This window comes from Pelodiscus sinensis, chromosome 18 (genome assembly GCF_052426305.1).
Source record: "Pelodiscus sinensis isolate ZL-2025 chromosome 18, ASM5242630v1, whole genome shotgun sequence".
In the NCBI taxonomy this organism is placed as follows: domain Eukaryota; kingdom Metazoa; phylum Chordata; order Testudines; family Trionychidae; genus Pelodiscus; species Pelodiscus sinensis.
The window spans coordinates 33,043,161-33,057,524 of NC_143069.1; the positions used below are offsets into that span (position 1 = coordinate 33,043,161).

At 67.6% G+C, this 14,364-nt stretch overlaps 1 protein-coding gene across 1 annotated transcript in view; it reads left to right on the forward strand.

Annotated features, from left to right (window-relative positions):
- Positions 1 to 11,455: 11,455 nt before the first annotated feature.
- The window catches only part of LRRC4B (leucine rich repeat containing 4B), a 42,271-nt gene continuing 39,362 nt past the window's right edge, over positions 11,456 to 14,364 (forward strand). Inside the window, exon 1 of the mRNA XM_075914911.2 lies at positions 11,456 to 11,596. The gene's annotated coding sequence lies outside the window, so the exon portion shown is untranslated. The remainder of the gene's footprint in view (positions 11,597 to 14,364) is intronic.

The following is a 14,364-nucleotide window of genomic DNA, read 5'->3' on the forward strand; positions in this document are numbered from 1 at the left end:
GCGGCACAGAAGGGCGTTAGCATCTGCTGCCGCCCGCCGCGCTTCTCCCCATGCACCGGTGCAGGGCGGATGTGACGCTGCATCCCTGCTCCGTGACGACTCCTCGGGGCGCCCCCCGGAAGTGGCCAGCAGCACGTCAGCCACGGCCTCGGGGTAGCGGGTAGCAAAATCCCCCCCCCCTCCAGGATTTCTCCCCCCACCAGGGCGCACTGCAGAGGGGCCCCACTAGACCCATCGCCCCCTTCTGGAAAGGATCCTCTCTGATGGCCGCTTCTCTCTTGCCCCGGGCCCTCCCCACTGTCACCGAGGAGTGGGGGCATCCCAGGGCCCTGCCCCCCAAGCCAGCTGGGACTAACTCACTCAGCAGCCAGCCCCCTCTCCCCAGAGCCCAGGTCACCCGCCGGCGGTCAGTGTGTACCTGCGGGAGACGCTGTCACACCCGAGATCCCCTTCCCCAGCTAGGTACAGATGCTGTGCCCAGGGAAACTGAGGCACGCACCCGGGGTTACTGTGGGTCAGCAGAAAGCACGTGCTACAGAAGAAGGGGACTAAAATCCCCATTTCCTCACACCCGCCCCTGGCAGGCCTGGGGGAATGTCGTGGGCCAGGTACAGCAGCACCTTTGGGGAACCCCCCCCCCGCCCACAGTTCCACTTGCCCTGGAGGGAGCCTCCGCAGCCCAGTCCCATCGCTTCTGCAAGGAGGGATCTGCCTGCACCTCGGCTGGAAGGGACGGGGCCCTATTCCCCCCTCTGCCTAGGTCTGGGGTCCCAGCCCTGCTGAGCCCGGCCCCCTGGGGCCCATGGTCTGCAGAGCACCCCCCAGGATCAGGGCTGTGGTCCCCTCGTCAGCGCTGACTGCGGGTAGCAACCAGGGCTGTGTGGGGTCCTTCCGGCCAATCCTCTAGGTCCCTACCCATCAGCACCCCAGCCGGCAGGTGCTGGTGCACCCCCACCTCCTTGGGGCCCTCAGCCCCCCATCTGAGATGCACCCAGACCACGGGCACCCTGAACAGGGTCCAGTCTATGCCCCTCAAGGTCAGCTGGGTGCTGGGCACCAGGCAGTCTGGGGCCACAAATCGGGCTGGGCCAGCGTCACCTCCCCAATAGCCCATCACCTTTCTGCCATCCACCTCCAGGGGCACGAGGCTCTCGCTCCGCAGGGCCGCCCTGCCCCTCCCGCCGCCCCACACGTCCCCCCCGGGAGGCCTCGGTTTGCTCCGTCTGTCCTGGGGCGTGTGGCTCCTTTGCCCGCAGCGATGGCCGGTCAGGTCTCGTTGGATCCTTCTAGCCAGCGGGTCTGCCCGGGTCCTGGCTGTCTCCCTAGGGGGGAGGTTGTTGGACCCCCCCCCCCGGCTGACACCTCTGGGGTCCGGGAAGGGGGTGAGCTGCTGGGGGGACCTGGTGCAGCTCGCACGCTCGCTCGAAGGAGCTAAGGAAGCCGCCCATGTACCCTGCATCCTTGCACGGGGACAGCACGTACGTCTCAACGTGTCCTGCAGCCCCCTCCCCACACACCACAGCCGGGGCCTCTCTGCTTCTCAGCTCCTGCCCGGCTCGCCGCGCTCTCTCCTGCTCCTCCAAATCCTTTAGCCACAGCTCGCGCTCCAGCCGGTGCAAATCCGCCGAGGGAGACCCAGGCCAGAATGAACTGCTGCTGCCCGAGTGTGTCCTAGGAGGCGCCACGTTTGTCTGGCGGCCTCCTGGCCCTTCTCCTTCCTCAGCCCCTGAAACGCGCCCGGGGGGGGTCTGGCTGCCCCCAGCCGGGGCAGGTTCCTGCTCCCTGGAGCAATCGTTTTCTTCCACTGTGCTCCCAATTCGCAGCCCTTTTTCCTTGCACACCTCAGCAGTGCCATCTGAAGGAGATGGGTACCGGCCGTCTCCCCCCTTCACAGGCCGGCACTTGCAGCGCCCTGCGATTCCCGGGGAACACCCTTCCGTGTACCAGCCTCCTTGGGGATCACAACCCCCGTCGGCCCCTCCGCTTCCTGGACCCGCTCCTCACTGGCCTCCAGCACGCCTCAGTGGCCTCCTCGCTGGTAGGCTGCAGGTCGCTTTGAGACGTACGTGCTGTCTCCGTGCAAGGATGCAGGGGACATGGGCAGCTTCCTTAATTCCTTCGAGCAAGCATGCGGGCTGCACCGGGTCCCCCCAGCAGCTCACCCTCTTCCCGGACCCCCAGGCTGCAGGGGTGCTCGGCTGGCAGCACCTTTTCTTTCTACAGTGCCCCAGTCAGTTACTGCCGGATGCTCCATCTGCAGGGTGCAGGCTATCCCACCGCTGACACCAACTGTCCCTGAGGGGCGGGGAGCCACTGGGCCCTGCACCCCCATCCGCAGCCAGGCATGACTGTCAGCCAGCAGGGAGAACAGAAGGTTTCGTAGGTTGCAAGGACAGGGCATAGCACAGACTTGTCGGCACAGGAACCAGGAGCAACCAGCAGCATCCAGCGTGGGCAGACGGGGCCCTGGCCCCCCATCAGGCTCAAGCCAGCTCGACTCACGCACACACCCAGCGGCCCAGCTTCGACCCTCCGGCGCCTCCTCTGTCCAGCTGGCCAAAGGTGTCACCTGGTCACAGCTCTTCCCAGGCTCAGGTTACAGCTATGGCCTAGGTCAGTGGTCCTCAAAGGGGGTCCAGGGCCCACGCACGGTCCGCGATGCTCTTGGGGGCGCTCTGCGAGCTCCGCGCTCGGCCCTGCCCTGCCACAGGAAGCCAGTGCGGATACTCCGGCCTCCTGCCCGCCTGCGCCGGCACCAGCTTCCTGCTGGGGGGGGCGGGAGGGTGAGCCCACTTGGAGAGCAGCAGCACAGGACACAGCTGGCTTGGAGGCTTTCCCCGCCCCTCCTGTTGGCCAGAATCGCCCCCCACCATGGGAACAGCCGGGGGCAGGGAGCCAGGTAAGTGCCCCCATCCCCCTCATGCCCAGATCTCACCCCCCACCCCTCTCACACCATCTCCTCCACCAAGACCATGCACATTCAGGCCACTCCTGCACCCACCCTGCCACCCAGTGCCCCGCCCCCAGCCCGCTCCTGCCCCCTCCCTCCCGCCCAGTGCCCTGCCCTCCGCCCGCTCCTGCCCCCTCCCTCCCGCCCAGTGCCCCGCCCTCCGCCCGCTCCTGCACCCTGCCCTGCCACCCAGTGCCCCCCCCCCCAGCCCGCTCCTGCCCCCTCCCTCCCACCCAGTGCCCCCGCCCTCCGCCCCTCTCCTGCCCCCTCCCTCCCGCCCAGTGCCCCGCCCTCCGCCCGCTCCTGCACCCGCCCTGCCACCCAGTGCCCCCGCCCCCCAGCCTGCTCCTGCCCCCTCCCTCCCACCCAGTGCCCCCGCCCTCCGCCCTCTCCTGCCCCCTCCCTCCCGCCCAGTGCCCCGCCCTCCGCCCGCTCCTGCACCCGCCCTGCCACCCAGTGCCCCCACCCCCCCCCCTCCCTCCCCCCAGCCCGCTCCTGCCCCCTCCCTCCCGCCCAGTGCCCCACCCTCCGCCCGCTCCTGCACCCGCCCTCCCACCCAGTGCCCCTTCCCCCCAGCCCACTCCTGCACCCGCCCCCACCCGCCCTGCCCCCCCCCCAGTGCCCCCGCCCCCTCCCCCCAGCCCCCTCCCTCCCACCCAGTGCCCCCGCCCCCGGCCCGCTCCTGCCCCCTCCCTCCCGCCCAGTGCCCCCGACCCCGGCCCGCTCCTGCCCCCTCCCTCCCACCCAGTGCCCCCGCCCTGCCCCGCCCTGCCCGCTCCCTGCCCCCTCCCTCCCACCCAGTGCCCCGCCCTCCGCCCGCTCCTGCACCCGCCCTCCCACCCAGTGCCCCCGCCCTGCTCCTGCACCTGCACCCTCCCTCCCGCCCAGTGCCCCGCCCTCCGCCCGCTCCTGCACCCGCCCTCCCACCCAGTGCCCCGCCCTCCGCCCGCTCCTGCACCCTCCCTCCCGCCCAGTGCCCCGCCCTCCGCCCGCTCCCCCCCTCCACCCGCCCCCCCGCCCTCCCGCCCAGCTCCCCCCCCCTCCCGCCCAGTGCCCCGCCCTCCGCCCGCTCCTGCACCCGCCCTCCCACCCAGTGCCCCCCCCCCCCCAGCCTGCTCCTGCCCCCGCCCTCCCACCCAGTGCCCCGCCCTCCGCCCGCTCCTGCACCCGCCCTCCCACCCAGTGCCCCGCCCTCCGCCCGCTCCTGCACCCTCCCTCCTGCCCAGCCCTGCCCCGCCCCGCCCCCCTCCGCCCGCTCCTGCACCCGCCCTCCCACCCAGTGCCCCCGCCCCCCCAGCCTGCTCCTGCCCCCCGCCCTCCCACCCAGTGCCCCGCCCTCCGCCCGCTCCTGCACCCGCCCTCCCACCCAGTGCCCCGCCCTCTGCCCGCTCCTGCACCCTCCCTCCCACCCAGTGCCCCGCCCTCCGCCCGCTCCTGCACCCGCCCTCCCACCCAGTGCCCCGCCCTCCGCCCGCTCCTGCACCCTTCCTCCCACCCAGTGCCCCCGCCCCCGGCCCGCTCCTGCACCCTCCCTCCCGCCCAGTGCCCCCGCCCCTGGCCCGCTCCTGCACCCTCCCTCCCACCCAGTGCCCCCGCCCTCCGCCTACTCCTGCACTGACCCTCCTAGCCAGACCCTCTCCCCCAGCCTGCCTCTGTCCCCATTTTGTCGTGATGGGTGGTTGGCTGGTCTGTGGAAAGGTCTGCGTTCAGCAGGTGGCCATGGGCCAGAAAGTTTGGGAACCGCTGGTCTCTGGGATGGGCTGCCCATCACGAGTCACACTTGAAATCCTCCATCCCCGTCTAGATAGTAGTGCAGTGCCCGGGGAAACTAAGGCACGCATACACACAGGGTTACTACAGGACAGTAGAAATCACATGCAGCGTAACAAAGCACACAGTGAATACAATCCTCACTTTGCCACGGGGTGGGGGCAGAGAGGAAGGAAGGACAGGTCCCTGTAGGGGGGTAGCGGGGTGGCTGGTGGGGCGCTGGGAGGACAGGTCCAGGGGGATAGCAGGGGATAGCTGATGGGGGGCAGTGAGGAGAGGCCTGGGGTGGGGGGTAGTTGACCCCCTGAGGCTGCAGTTGGGAGAGCTCGTGTCTGAATCCCTGGGCTGGGCATTTTGTGTGTGTGTGTGTGTGTGTGTGTGTGTGTGTGTGTGGGGTGGGGGGTGCACGCCATCTCACTGCCGCCTTTTCTCAGGGACCCACACAGACCCCAGACACGGCCGCACAGCACTGCCAGTACCTCTGCTGTACAAGGCCACAACCACACCCCTGTGGTGTAAAATACCCTCTCTGACCCACACCGGGTCTCTGAGCACACAGGTGCAAGGGGTGCAAAGACACACCCCGGATGAGTGGATGGATCTGCATAGAGTGGGGGATACATAGATAGATAGATAGATAGAGGGGGTGGGTGGGGATAGATAGATAGATAGAGGGGGTGGGTGGGGATAGATTAGATAGATAGGGAGTTTGGGGTTAGATAGATTAGAAAGAGAGAGAGGTGTGTGTTAATAGGTGGATGGTGTGTGGGGGTGGATGGGCAGATGGGTAGTGGGATGGTGTGTGGGATCGGTTGGCTAGAGTAATGGGTGTGTGGGAGTGGATGGATGGATGGATGGATGGATGGGTGTGTGCGTGGGGAGGGATGGATAGATGGAGTCTGGGGACGGATAGAGGGATGGATGGGCGGATGGACAGACGGATGGTGTTTGGAGATGGATGGATGTGTGGGGATGGCTGGACAGACGGATGGTGTTTGGAGATGGACGGATGGATGGTGTCTGGAGACGGATGGACGGCCGGATGGCTGGCTGGCTGCTGTGTGGAGGCAGAAGGACAGATGGGTGGAGGGTGTCTAGAGATGGATGGTTGGTGTCTGGAGACGAATGGAGGGATGGTTGGTGTCTGGGGGTGGCTGTCTGTCTGTCCGTCTGGGACTGTCTGTCCATCTGGGGGTGGCTGTCTGTCTGTCTGTCTGGGGGTGGCTGTCCATCTGGGGGTGGCTGTCTGTCTGTCTGTCTGGGGGTGGCTGTCCATCTGGGGGTGGCTGTCTGTCTGTCTGTCTGGGACTGTCTGTCCATCTGGGGGTGGCTGTCTGTCTGTCCGTCTGGGGGTGGATGGAGCTACAGGGGAGTAGGCAGAGGGGCGTGTGGAATCGAATGCTCGCGGGACGGGGTCAGCGCCTTGGGGGGGTGGCGCCTGCCGGTCTGGGGTGCTGGTCCCAAGTCTTGCTCTGGATCCCAGCCTGACCCGATCGGGGGTGTCGCAGCCTCGCACTGCAGCCCGGGGCCGTGCGTGTGCGCTCCCCGGTGCCCGGCGGAGAGGACGGGGAGTCTGGCTGCCCCGATGCCTGGGCTCTCTCCCAGGTCTGGGAAGGGAGGGCCGCTCCGCGCCCCTAGTGTGCCAGGGGGGTGCTGGGGGCCAGCGTTGGCTGGAAGAAGCCAGCGCCCCCTAGGGAGCCCTGCCCACCAAAGGGCACTGCTGCATGGGCTCCTGGCAGCCTAAGGGGTGGCTGCACAGCAGCATGTTGCCCACCAGGTGTCGCTGCTGCCTCAGCAATGGGGCAGCAGAGGTGGGAGCAGCCCCTAGCTCCCTTGGGGGTCCCAGGACCAGGGTGACCTGGGCTGGCACCAAACTCCACCCATTTGCAGGGGCGGAAGGACCCCAGGAATGTGTGTGTGTGTGTCTCTGCTCCAGGCCCCACCCATGCGGCGCGGAGGTGGGGGGCTGTCTGGGATTGGGTAGCAACGTATGTGGGGGGTGGCAGAGGGCTGTGGGGCGGGGCGGGGGGGGTAAGGACTGGGGAAGGGAGGCAGGGCAGGACTGTCAATTCTCCCTGGCCAGAGAGATCCGACACCAACTCCAGGGGAGCTGGCGACCTTAGGCCAGAGGGTTATGGGGCAGAAGGATGGGGGGAGGGTGTAATAAAGCCCCCCTCCACACTGGTGTGCCCCCCATAGCTCCCCTCATGGCTTTCTTCCCCCCAGCACACCTCTCCAGGGGATTCTGAGTAACAGGAATGGGGTGCTGGCACAGTCTAGGGCCCTGGGAGATTACACACATACACACATACAGAGCTGTGTTACACACACACACACAGCTGTGTCTCACACACACACACACACAGCTGTGTCTCTCTCTCTCTTTCACACACACACACACACACACACAGCTGTGTCTCTCACACACACACAGAGCTGTGTTACACACACACACACACACACACAGCTGTGTCTCTCACACACACACACAGAGCTGTGTTACACACACACACACACACAGCTGTGTCTCACACACACACAGAGCTGTGTTACACACACACACACACACAGCTGTGTCTCTCTCTCTCTTTCACACACACACACACACAGCTGTGTCTCTCACACACACACACAGAGCTGTGTTACACACACACACACACAGCTGTGTCTCTCACACACACACACAGAGCTGTGTTACACACACACACACACACAGCTGTGTCTCACACACACACAGAGCTGTGTTACACACACACACACACACAGCTCTCTCTCTCTCTCTCTCTCTCTCTCTCTCACACACACACACACACAGAGCTGTCTCTCTCTCACACACAGAGCTGTGTCACACACACACACAGCTGTGTGTCTCTCTCTCTCTCACTCTCTCTCTCACACACACACACACACAGAGCTGTGTGCAGAGGCCAGACCGCACAGGCATACGCACACACACACGCGACACTGAGGGTGCTACGCAGTGCAAGCACAGGAACGCGCACCAGGAGAGGCAGGCTTGCACAAGCACAGGCGCACTGTGCGCGAACACACACAGCGTGCACACGCACGGCGCTGCCACGTCTCGCACACACACACACACACAGAGCCAGAGCACACCTCCCCACAGCAGGGAGTGTGCCAGCGTCCTGCCCCGTGGCAGACCCCCAATGCCAAGTGGGTTGCACCCCCTGCCACGCCGCCAGAGGCCCCGGCTCACCCCGCCACACCCTGGTGATGGTTGTGAGTTGGCTCAGCCACATACTTGCTAGACACAGACTCTCCCCAGCACTTTGTGCTGGGCTCTTGGAAAAGTGCTGGGGGATTGTGGGTAACAGGGAATTGGGCTCTGGCATGGGATGGGCCCTGGGGGATTGTGGGTAACAGGGAACGGGGCTCTGGCATGGGATGGGCCCCGGGGGATTGTGGGTAACAGGGAATGGGGCTCTGGCATGGGATGGGCCCCGGGGGATTGTGGGTAACAGGGAAAGGGGCTCTGGCATGGGATGGGCCCCAGGGGATTGTGGGTAAGAGGGAAAGGGGCTCTGGCACGGAATGGGCCCTGGGGGATTGTGGGTAACAGGGAATGGGGCGCTGGCATGGGATGGGCCCTGGGGGATTGTGGGTAACAGGGAAAGGGGCTCTGGCATGGGATGGGCCCCGGGGGATTGTGGGTAACAGGGAATGGGGCTCTGGCATGGGATAGGCCCTGGGGGATTGTGGGTAAGAGGGAATGGGGCTCTGGCATGGGATGGGCCCTGGGGGATTGTGGGTAACAGGGAATGGGGCTCTGGCATGGGATAGGCCCTGGGGGATTGTGGGTAAGAGGGAATGGGGCTCTGGCATGGGATGGGCCCTGGGGGATTGTGGGTAACAGGGAACGGGGCTCTGGCAGGGGATGGGCCCTGGGGGATTGTGGGTAACAGGGAATGGGGCTCTGGCATGGGATGGGCCCTGGGGGATTGTGGGTAACAGGGAATGGGGCTCTGGCATGGGATGGGCCCTGGGGGATTGTGGGTAACAGGGAATGGGGCTCTGGCATGGGATGGGCCCTGGGGGATTGTGGGTAAGAGGGAATGGGGCGCTGGCATGGGATGGGCCCTGGGGGATTGTGGGTAAGAGGGAATGGGGCGCTGGCATGGGATGGGCCCTGGGGGATTGTGGGTAAGAGGGAACGGGGCTCTGGCAGGGGATGGGCCCTGGGGGATTGTGGGTAAGAGGGAATGGGGCGCTGGCATGGGATGGGCCCCGGGGGATTGTGGGTAACAGGGAATGGGGCTCTGGCATGGGATGGGCCCTGGGGGATTGTGGGTAACAGGGAATGGGGCGCTGGCATGGGATGGGCCCCGGGGGATTGTGGGTAACAGGGAATGGGGCTCTGGCATGGGATGGACCCCGGGGGATTGTGGGTAACAGGGAATGGGGCTCTGGCATGGGATGGGCCCTGGGGGATTGTGGGTAACAGGGAATGGGGCTCTGGCATGGGATGGGCCCCGGTGGATTCTGGGTAAGAGGGCAGGGGGTGCCAGGCTATGGGGGATTCACGGGTAGCACTGACTGGGGGTCTAGCTGGCCAGGTTCCCCATTGCTGACTGAGCCCCCCCCCGCAGCACAGCAACCCCTCCCCTGGAGAGGACACCTTCGCCCGAACCCCCCAGCCTGCTCTAGGCAGCACAGCGCCCTCTGGTGCCACACGGGTCCCTGGCAGGATCGGCCCCTCCCGGCCCAGGGACACACGCGCGGCCTCTCGCAGGGCTCAGGGTGCCCCCTCCCCAGAGCCAGCCGCCCTACGGCCCCGGGCGCTATCTGCGGGGCTGGGCCGGGCCACGGGACCGGCCCTGCTAATTTATGCCTTGCGTCAGCCGCAGCTCCAGCTCACACCTGGCGCCGCGCGGCCCCGTTTTAGCAGCGCAGCCTGGGGCTGCGGCAGGGAGCCAGTGTCAATCCGGGGCAGCGTGGCCCCTCCCAGGGCGGGGGGGGCCCTCAGCCTGGGTCCCACAGGGAGAGGTCATTGGACTGGTTCTGGGGAACAGGACGTGGGTGCCCCAGGGGATTCTGGGTAACAGAGACTATGGCTTGGTCCTGGGGGGCTCTGGGTAGCCGGGAATGGGACCAACTGAGTTGAGCTCCGGCATAACAAAATGGGTCAGTTCAGGGGGGACCCCAGGGGATTGTGGGTAACATGAGTGGGGCAGTAGTGTGCAGGGGGATTGTGGGTAGTAGTGAGTGGGGGGGCTTGGGCCCCAGGGGATTGTGGGTAATGGAGTGGGGGTTGGAGTTCTGGGGTAACAGGGAGTGGGGGGCTGGGGCTCAGGGGGGATTGTGGGTAACAGGGAGTGGGGTGCTGGGTTGCAGGGGGAATTGTGGGTAACTGGGAGTGGGGGGGCTGGGGTGCAGGGGGGATTGTGGGTAACAGGGAATGGGGCGCTGAGGTGCTGGGGGATTGTGGGTAACAGGAGTGGGGCACTGAGCTGCAGGGGGGATTGTGGGTAACAGGGAGTGGGGTGCTGGGTTGCAGGGGGGATTGTGGGTAACAGGGAGTGGGGGGGCTGGGGTGCAGGGGGGATTGTGGGTAACAGGGAGTGGGGGGCTGGGGTGCAGGGGGGATTGTGGGTAACAGGGAATGGGGCGCTGAGGTGCTGGGGGGATTGTGGGTAACAGGAGTGGGGCACTGAGCTGCAGGGGGGATTGTGGGTAACAGGGAGTGGGGTGCTGGGTTGCAGGGGGGATTGTGGGTAACAGGGAGTGGGGGGGCTGGGGTGCAGGGGGGATTGTGGGTAACAGGGAGTGGGGCACTGGGGTGCAGGGGGCATTGTGGGTAACAGGGAGTGGGGGGGCTGGGGTGCAGGGGGGATTGTGGGTAACAGGAGTGGGGCACTGAGGTGCAGGGGGGATTGTGGGTAACAGGGAGTGGGGCACTGGGGTGCAGGGGGGATTGTGGGTAACAGGGAGTGGGGCACTGGGGTGCAGGGGGGATTGTGGGTAACAGGGAGTGGGGGGCTGGACCGGGGGAATTGTGGGTAGGAGTGGGGTGCAGGGGGGAGTGGGGTGGGGCACTGGGGTGCAGGGGGGATTGTGGGTAACAGGGAGTGGGGGGCTGGGATGCAGGGGGGATTGTGGGTAATGGAGTGGGGGGCTGGATGGGGGGATTGTGGGTGGGGGGGGTGCTGGGGTGCAGGGGGGATTGTGGGTAACAGGGAATGGGGGGCTGGGATGCAGGGGGATTGTGGGTAATGGAGTGGGGGGCTGGATGGGGGGATTGTGGGTAACAGGGAGTGGGGTGCTGGGGTGCAGGGGGGATTGTGGGTAACGGAGTGGGGTGCTGGGTTGCAGGGGGGATTGTGGGTAACAGAGAGTGGGGGGCTGGATCGGGGGGAATGTGGGTAACAGGAGTGGGGGGCTAGGCCCTGGGAGGATTCCGTGGGGCAGGGCGTGGGGGGCTGGGCTGGGGGCCGTTACATGGTGGCAATGAGCAGGGCTCTGACAGGCCGGGTCCCCCCCCCCCCAGCCTTGCCCTGCACTGCTGCCTTTTGGGGTGTCAGGTTTGGGGGTGAGGGGAGCCCAGAGCTGCCAGGATCGACCCCTCCCCCCGCTCCCCGTGTGCTGCCCCCCGGCTCGCCCTTGGCTGCCTCTCTGCCCGGCCCCTCGCGCCTTCCCCCTCGCTCTGTCCTGCCCCCTCCCCGCCCGCCCCCCCCCCCATTAGTATTCCGCTCCCGTCCCCGCTGGCCTCCCAGCCTCGCTGCACCAGCCAGCGCGGCGCGGCGCGGGGAGCGGCTCCCTGCCTGGCCCGCGCCCCCATGGGCAGCGCCCACTGACCGCGGGCCGGAGCCAGCGCCGCGCCGGAGCGGGATGCGCCCCCCGAAACGCCCGCCCGCCCCGGTGAGTGCCCGGCTCGCTGCGCCGCAGGGGGGGGGGGCTGTGTCACCTCGGAGCGGAGACCCCCGGATCCCGGCACCCCCCCTCCCCCGCCCCCGGCATCCCCCGCCGGATCCCGCATCCTCGGGACCCCTCGCCCCCGGCATCTCCCCGCCGGATCCCGCATCCTCGGGGCCCCCCGTCGGCCCCCCGGCATCTCCCCGCCGGATTCCGCATCCTCGGGCCCCCCCGCCGGCCCCCCGGCATCTCCCCGCCGGATCCCGCATCCTCGGGGCCCCCCGCCGGCCCCCCGGCATCTCCCCGCCGGATCCTGCATCCTCGGGGCCCCCCGCCGGTCTCCCGGCATCTCCCCGCCGGATCCTGCATCCTCGGGGCCCCCCGCCGGCCCCCCGGCATCTCCCCGCCGGATCCCGCATCCTCGGGGCCCCCCGCCGGCCTCCCGGCATCTCCCCGCCAGATCCCGCATCCTCGGGGCCCCCCGCCGGCCTCCCGGCATCTCCCCGCCGGATCCCGCATCCTCGCGTCCACCGCTGGCCCTTCAACATCCCCGGCGCCCCGGCATCTCCCCGCTGGATCCCTGTATCCTCCCCCCCCCCCCCGCCGCTCCCCCAACACTCCTCCGCCGGCCCCCCCAACATCCCTGGGCTCCCCAGCATCTCCTCGCTGGATCCCCGCATCCTCGACCCCACCACCAGCCCCCCAACATATTTCCACCCCCCCCCCCCCCCCGCATCCTCAGGCCCCATTCCGGCCCTCTGTATCCCTGACCCTCCCCTCGGGATGTGCCACCTGCTTCCCAGCATCCCCGCGGCCTTCGCTTGCCCCCCAGCTTCCCTGCACCCCATCTCTCCCCCCCGCACCCATGCACCCCCACCCAATCCCTGCATCCTCGTGTCCCCCACCTGCCCCTGTCCCCATCCCCGGCTCCCTTGAACCCTCACCTCCCCCCAGCACCCCCAGGACCCCTTCCACACTCTGCCTGCCCCCAGCCCCCCCAAACCCCCATCATCCTTGGGCTCCTCACCTGCCTCCAGCTTTCCTGGGCCCCCACCTGCCCCTCCCACCTCCTCTGCATCCCTGGGCCCCCCAGAATCTTCCTACCTGCTGCACAGCATCCTAGGGCCCCCACCTGCCCCCCAACATCTCTGGGCTCCCCCCAGACCAGACTCTCTGAGCTGCGCCCCCTGCTGGCCCAGCCCATGGGCTTCCCTCACCTGCTCCCCCCAAAAACTCAGTCTCCTCCAGTCCCCCCCAGCTGCTTCCTCATCCTGCTGGCTCAGCCCCCCCCCCCCAGTAATGAGCCCTGCCTTAATAAACTCTGCCTCCCAGCTCTGCCCTGCCCCAGAGAGCCCTGGCCATGCACTGGCTGGGTTGTGCGCTGACGGCCCATTGGCGCCCAGTGGAGAATTGGGGAGGGGGCAGGATGTTGGGCCCCGGGGAGGGGGGGATCAGAGTTTGTGGATCTATCCTGGGTGCGGAGCCTGGTGGCGGGGGTGGGGGGAGGGCTGGGCTGTGTGGAGCAGTGCCCCCAGGCGGGGGTGCTGGACTAGCTGGGAGGGCAGAAGCCGGTCGGGGGGGGGGGGGGAGCTGGGGGCTTTTGGGGGGGCCCTGGCTCCGGCTGGCTGGGGGTGGGGAGGAAGCACGCTCGGGGTGCGGGGCAGGGGGAGGGGCGATGCAGGGGCAGGTTTTACGTCTGGCAGGTGTGTGTGTGGGGGGGGTACAGTTCCCATGGGGAGGGTGTGATCTGGTGCAGGGGATACATGCCCCCGGGCTGCCGCTGTAGTGACCCCTCCCCGGGGCCCATGGGCAGGGGAGCCCTGTACGGACCGATGGATGGATGGGGGGGGGTCTAGGCTATGGCTGTGGGAAGTGGGGCTCAGGGCTACCTGGGGGAGGGGTGCACGGGGAGGATGTCGGGGGGGGGGTCAGGTCAGGGGCACATGGGAGAGGGGAACACAGAGGAGAATGGGGGGTTGGATGGGGGGAGGATGGAGCAGTCGTAGCCAATGTGCTACTCAGCAGCCGTTTCCAAGGCAACCGGAGCTCCTGGAAACGGGGTTGGGATGGAAAATTGAAACATGGTGGTGGGGGGGGGGGATGCAGGGCCTATCTCTGCCCCCCCACGGCAGCCAGTGGGGCTGCCCCGACCCCTGTGCAATGGGCCGGTGCCCCCCATTCCACCACTCTCTACTTAGTCAAGCAGCAGCCCCCCCGGGATTGCTGCAGTGACAACCGTACCCCCCCCCCGTCGTGGGCACCTCTGAGACCCCCTGCCCCCCCAACCCACGGACCCTCCAGCCATCCCTCCGGGGGCATTCCCCAGATCGGCCGGTGGGTGGGGGCAGCTGTTGACGGGGAACGGGGGGGGGGGGTGAGGTGGCGGGGGGGGGGGGGAGGTCAGGTCTTGTTGGGGGTTTGCGGGAGGGGCCGGGGGCTGCAGGGGGCTGGGCGCGTTGCAGGCCTGAGATGAGTTGGACCAGATAGGGGGCTGGCACTGGGGGAGGGGGACCTACAGAAGGGGAGATGGGGAGGGGCTGGCGGTTCCTAGGGGTGGTGGGGAAGGGGCAGGGGCTGACGGGGGGGGGCAGTTTCTGCTCTGGCCAATAGCCCCCAGGCCCAGCGAAGGAGCCTGGGTGTGCTAGGATGGTGCCACTCCGGCAGGGGCCAGCTGGGACAGGGCTGTGCTGACGGAACCTGGAGGGCAGGGGCTGTGGGTCGGGAGTGAGGGGCACCGGCAGGGCTGGGGTGGGAGCTGGGCTGGGCTGGGCTGG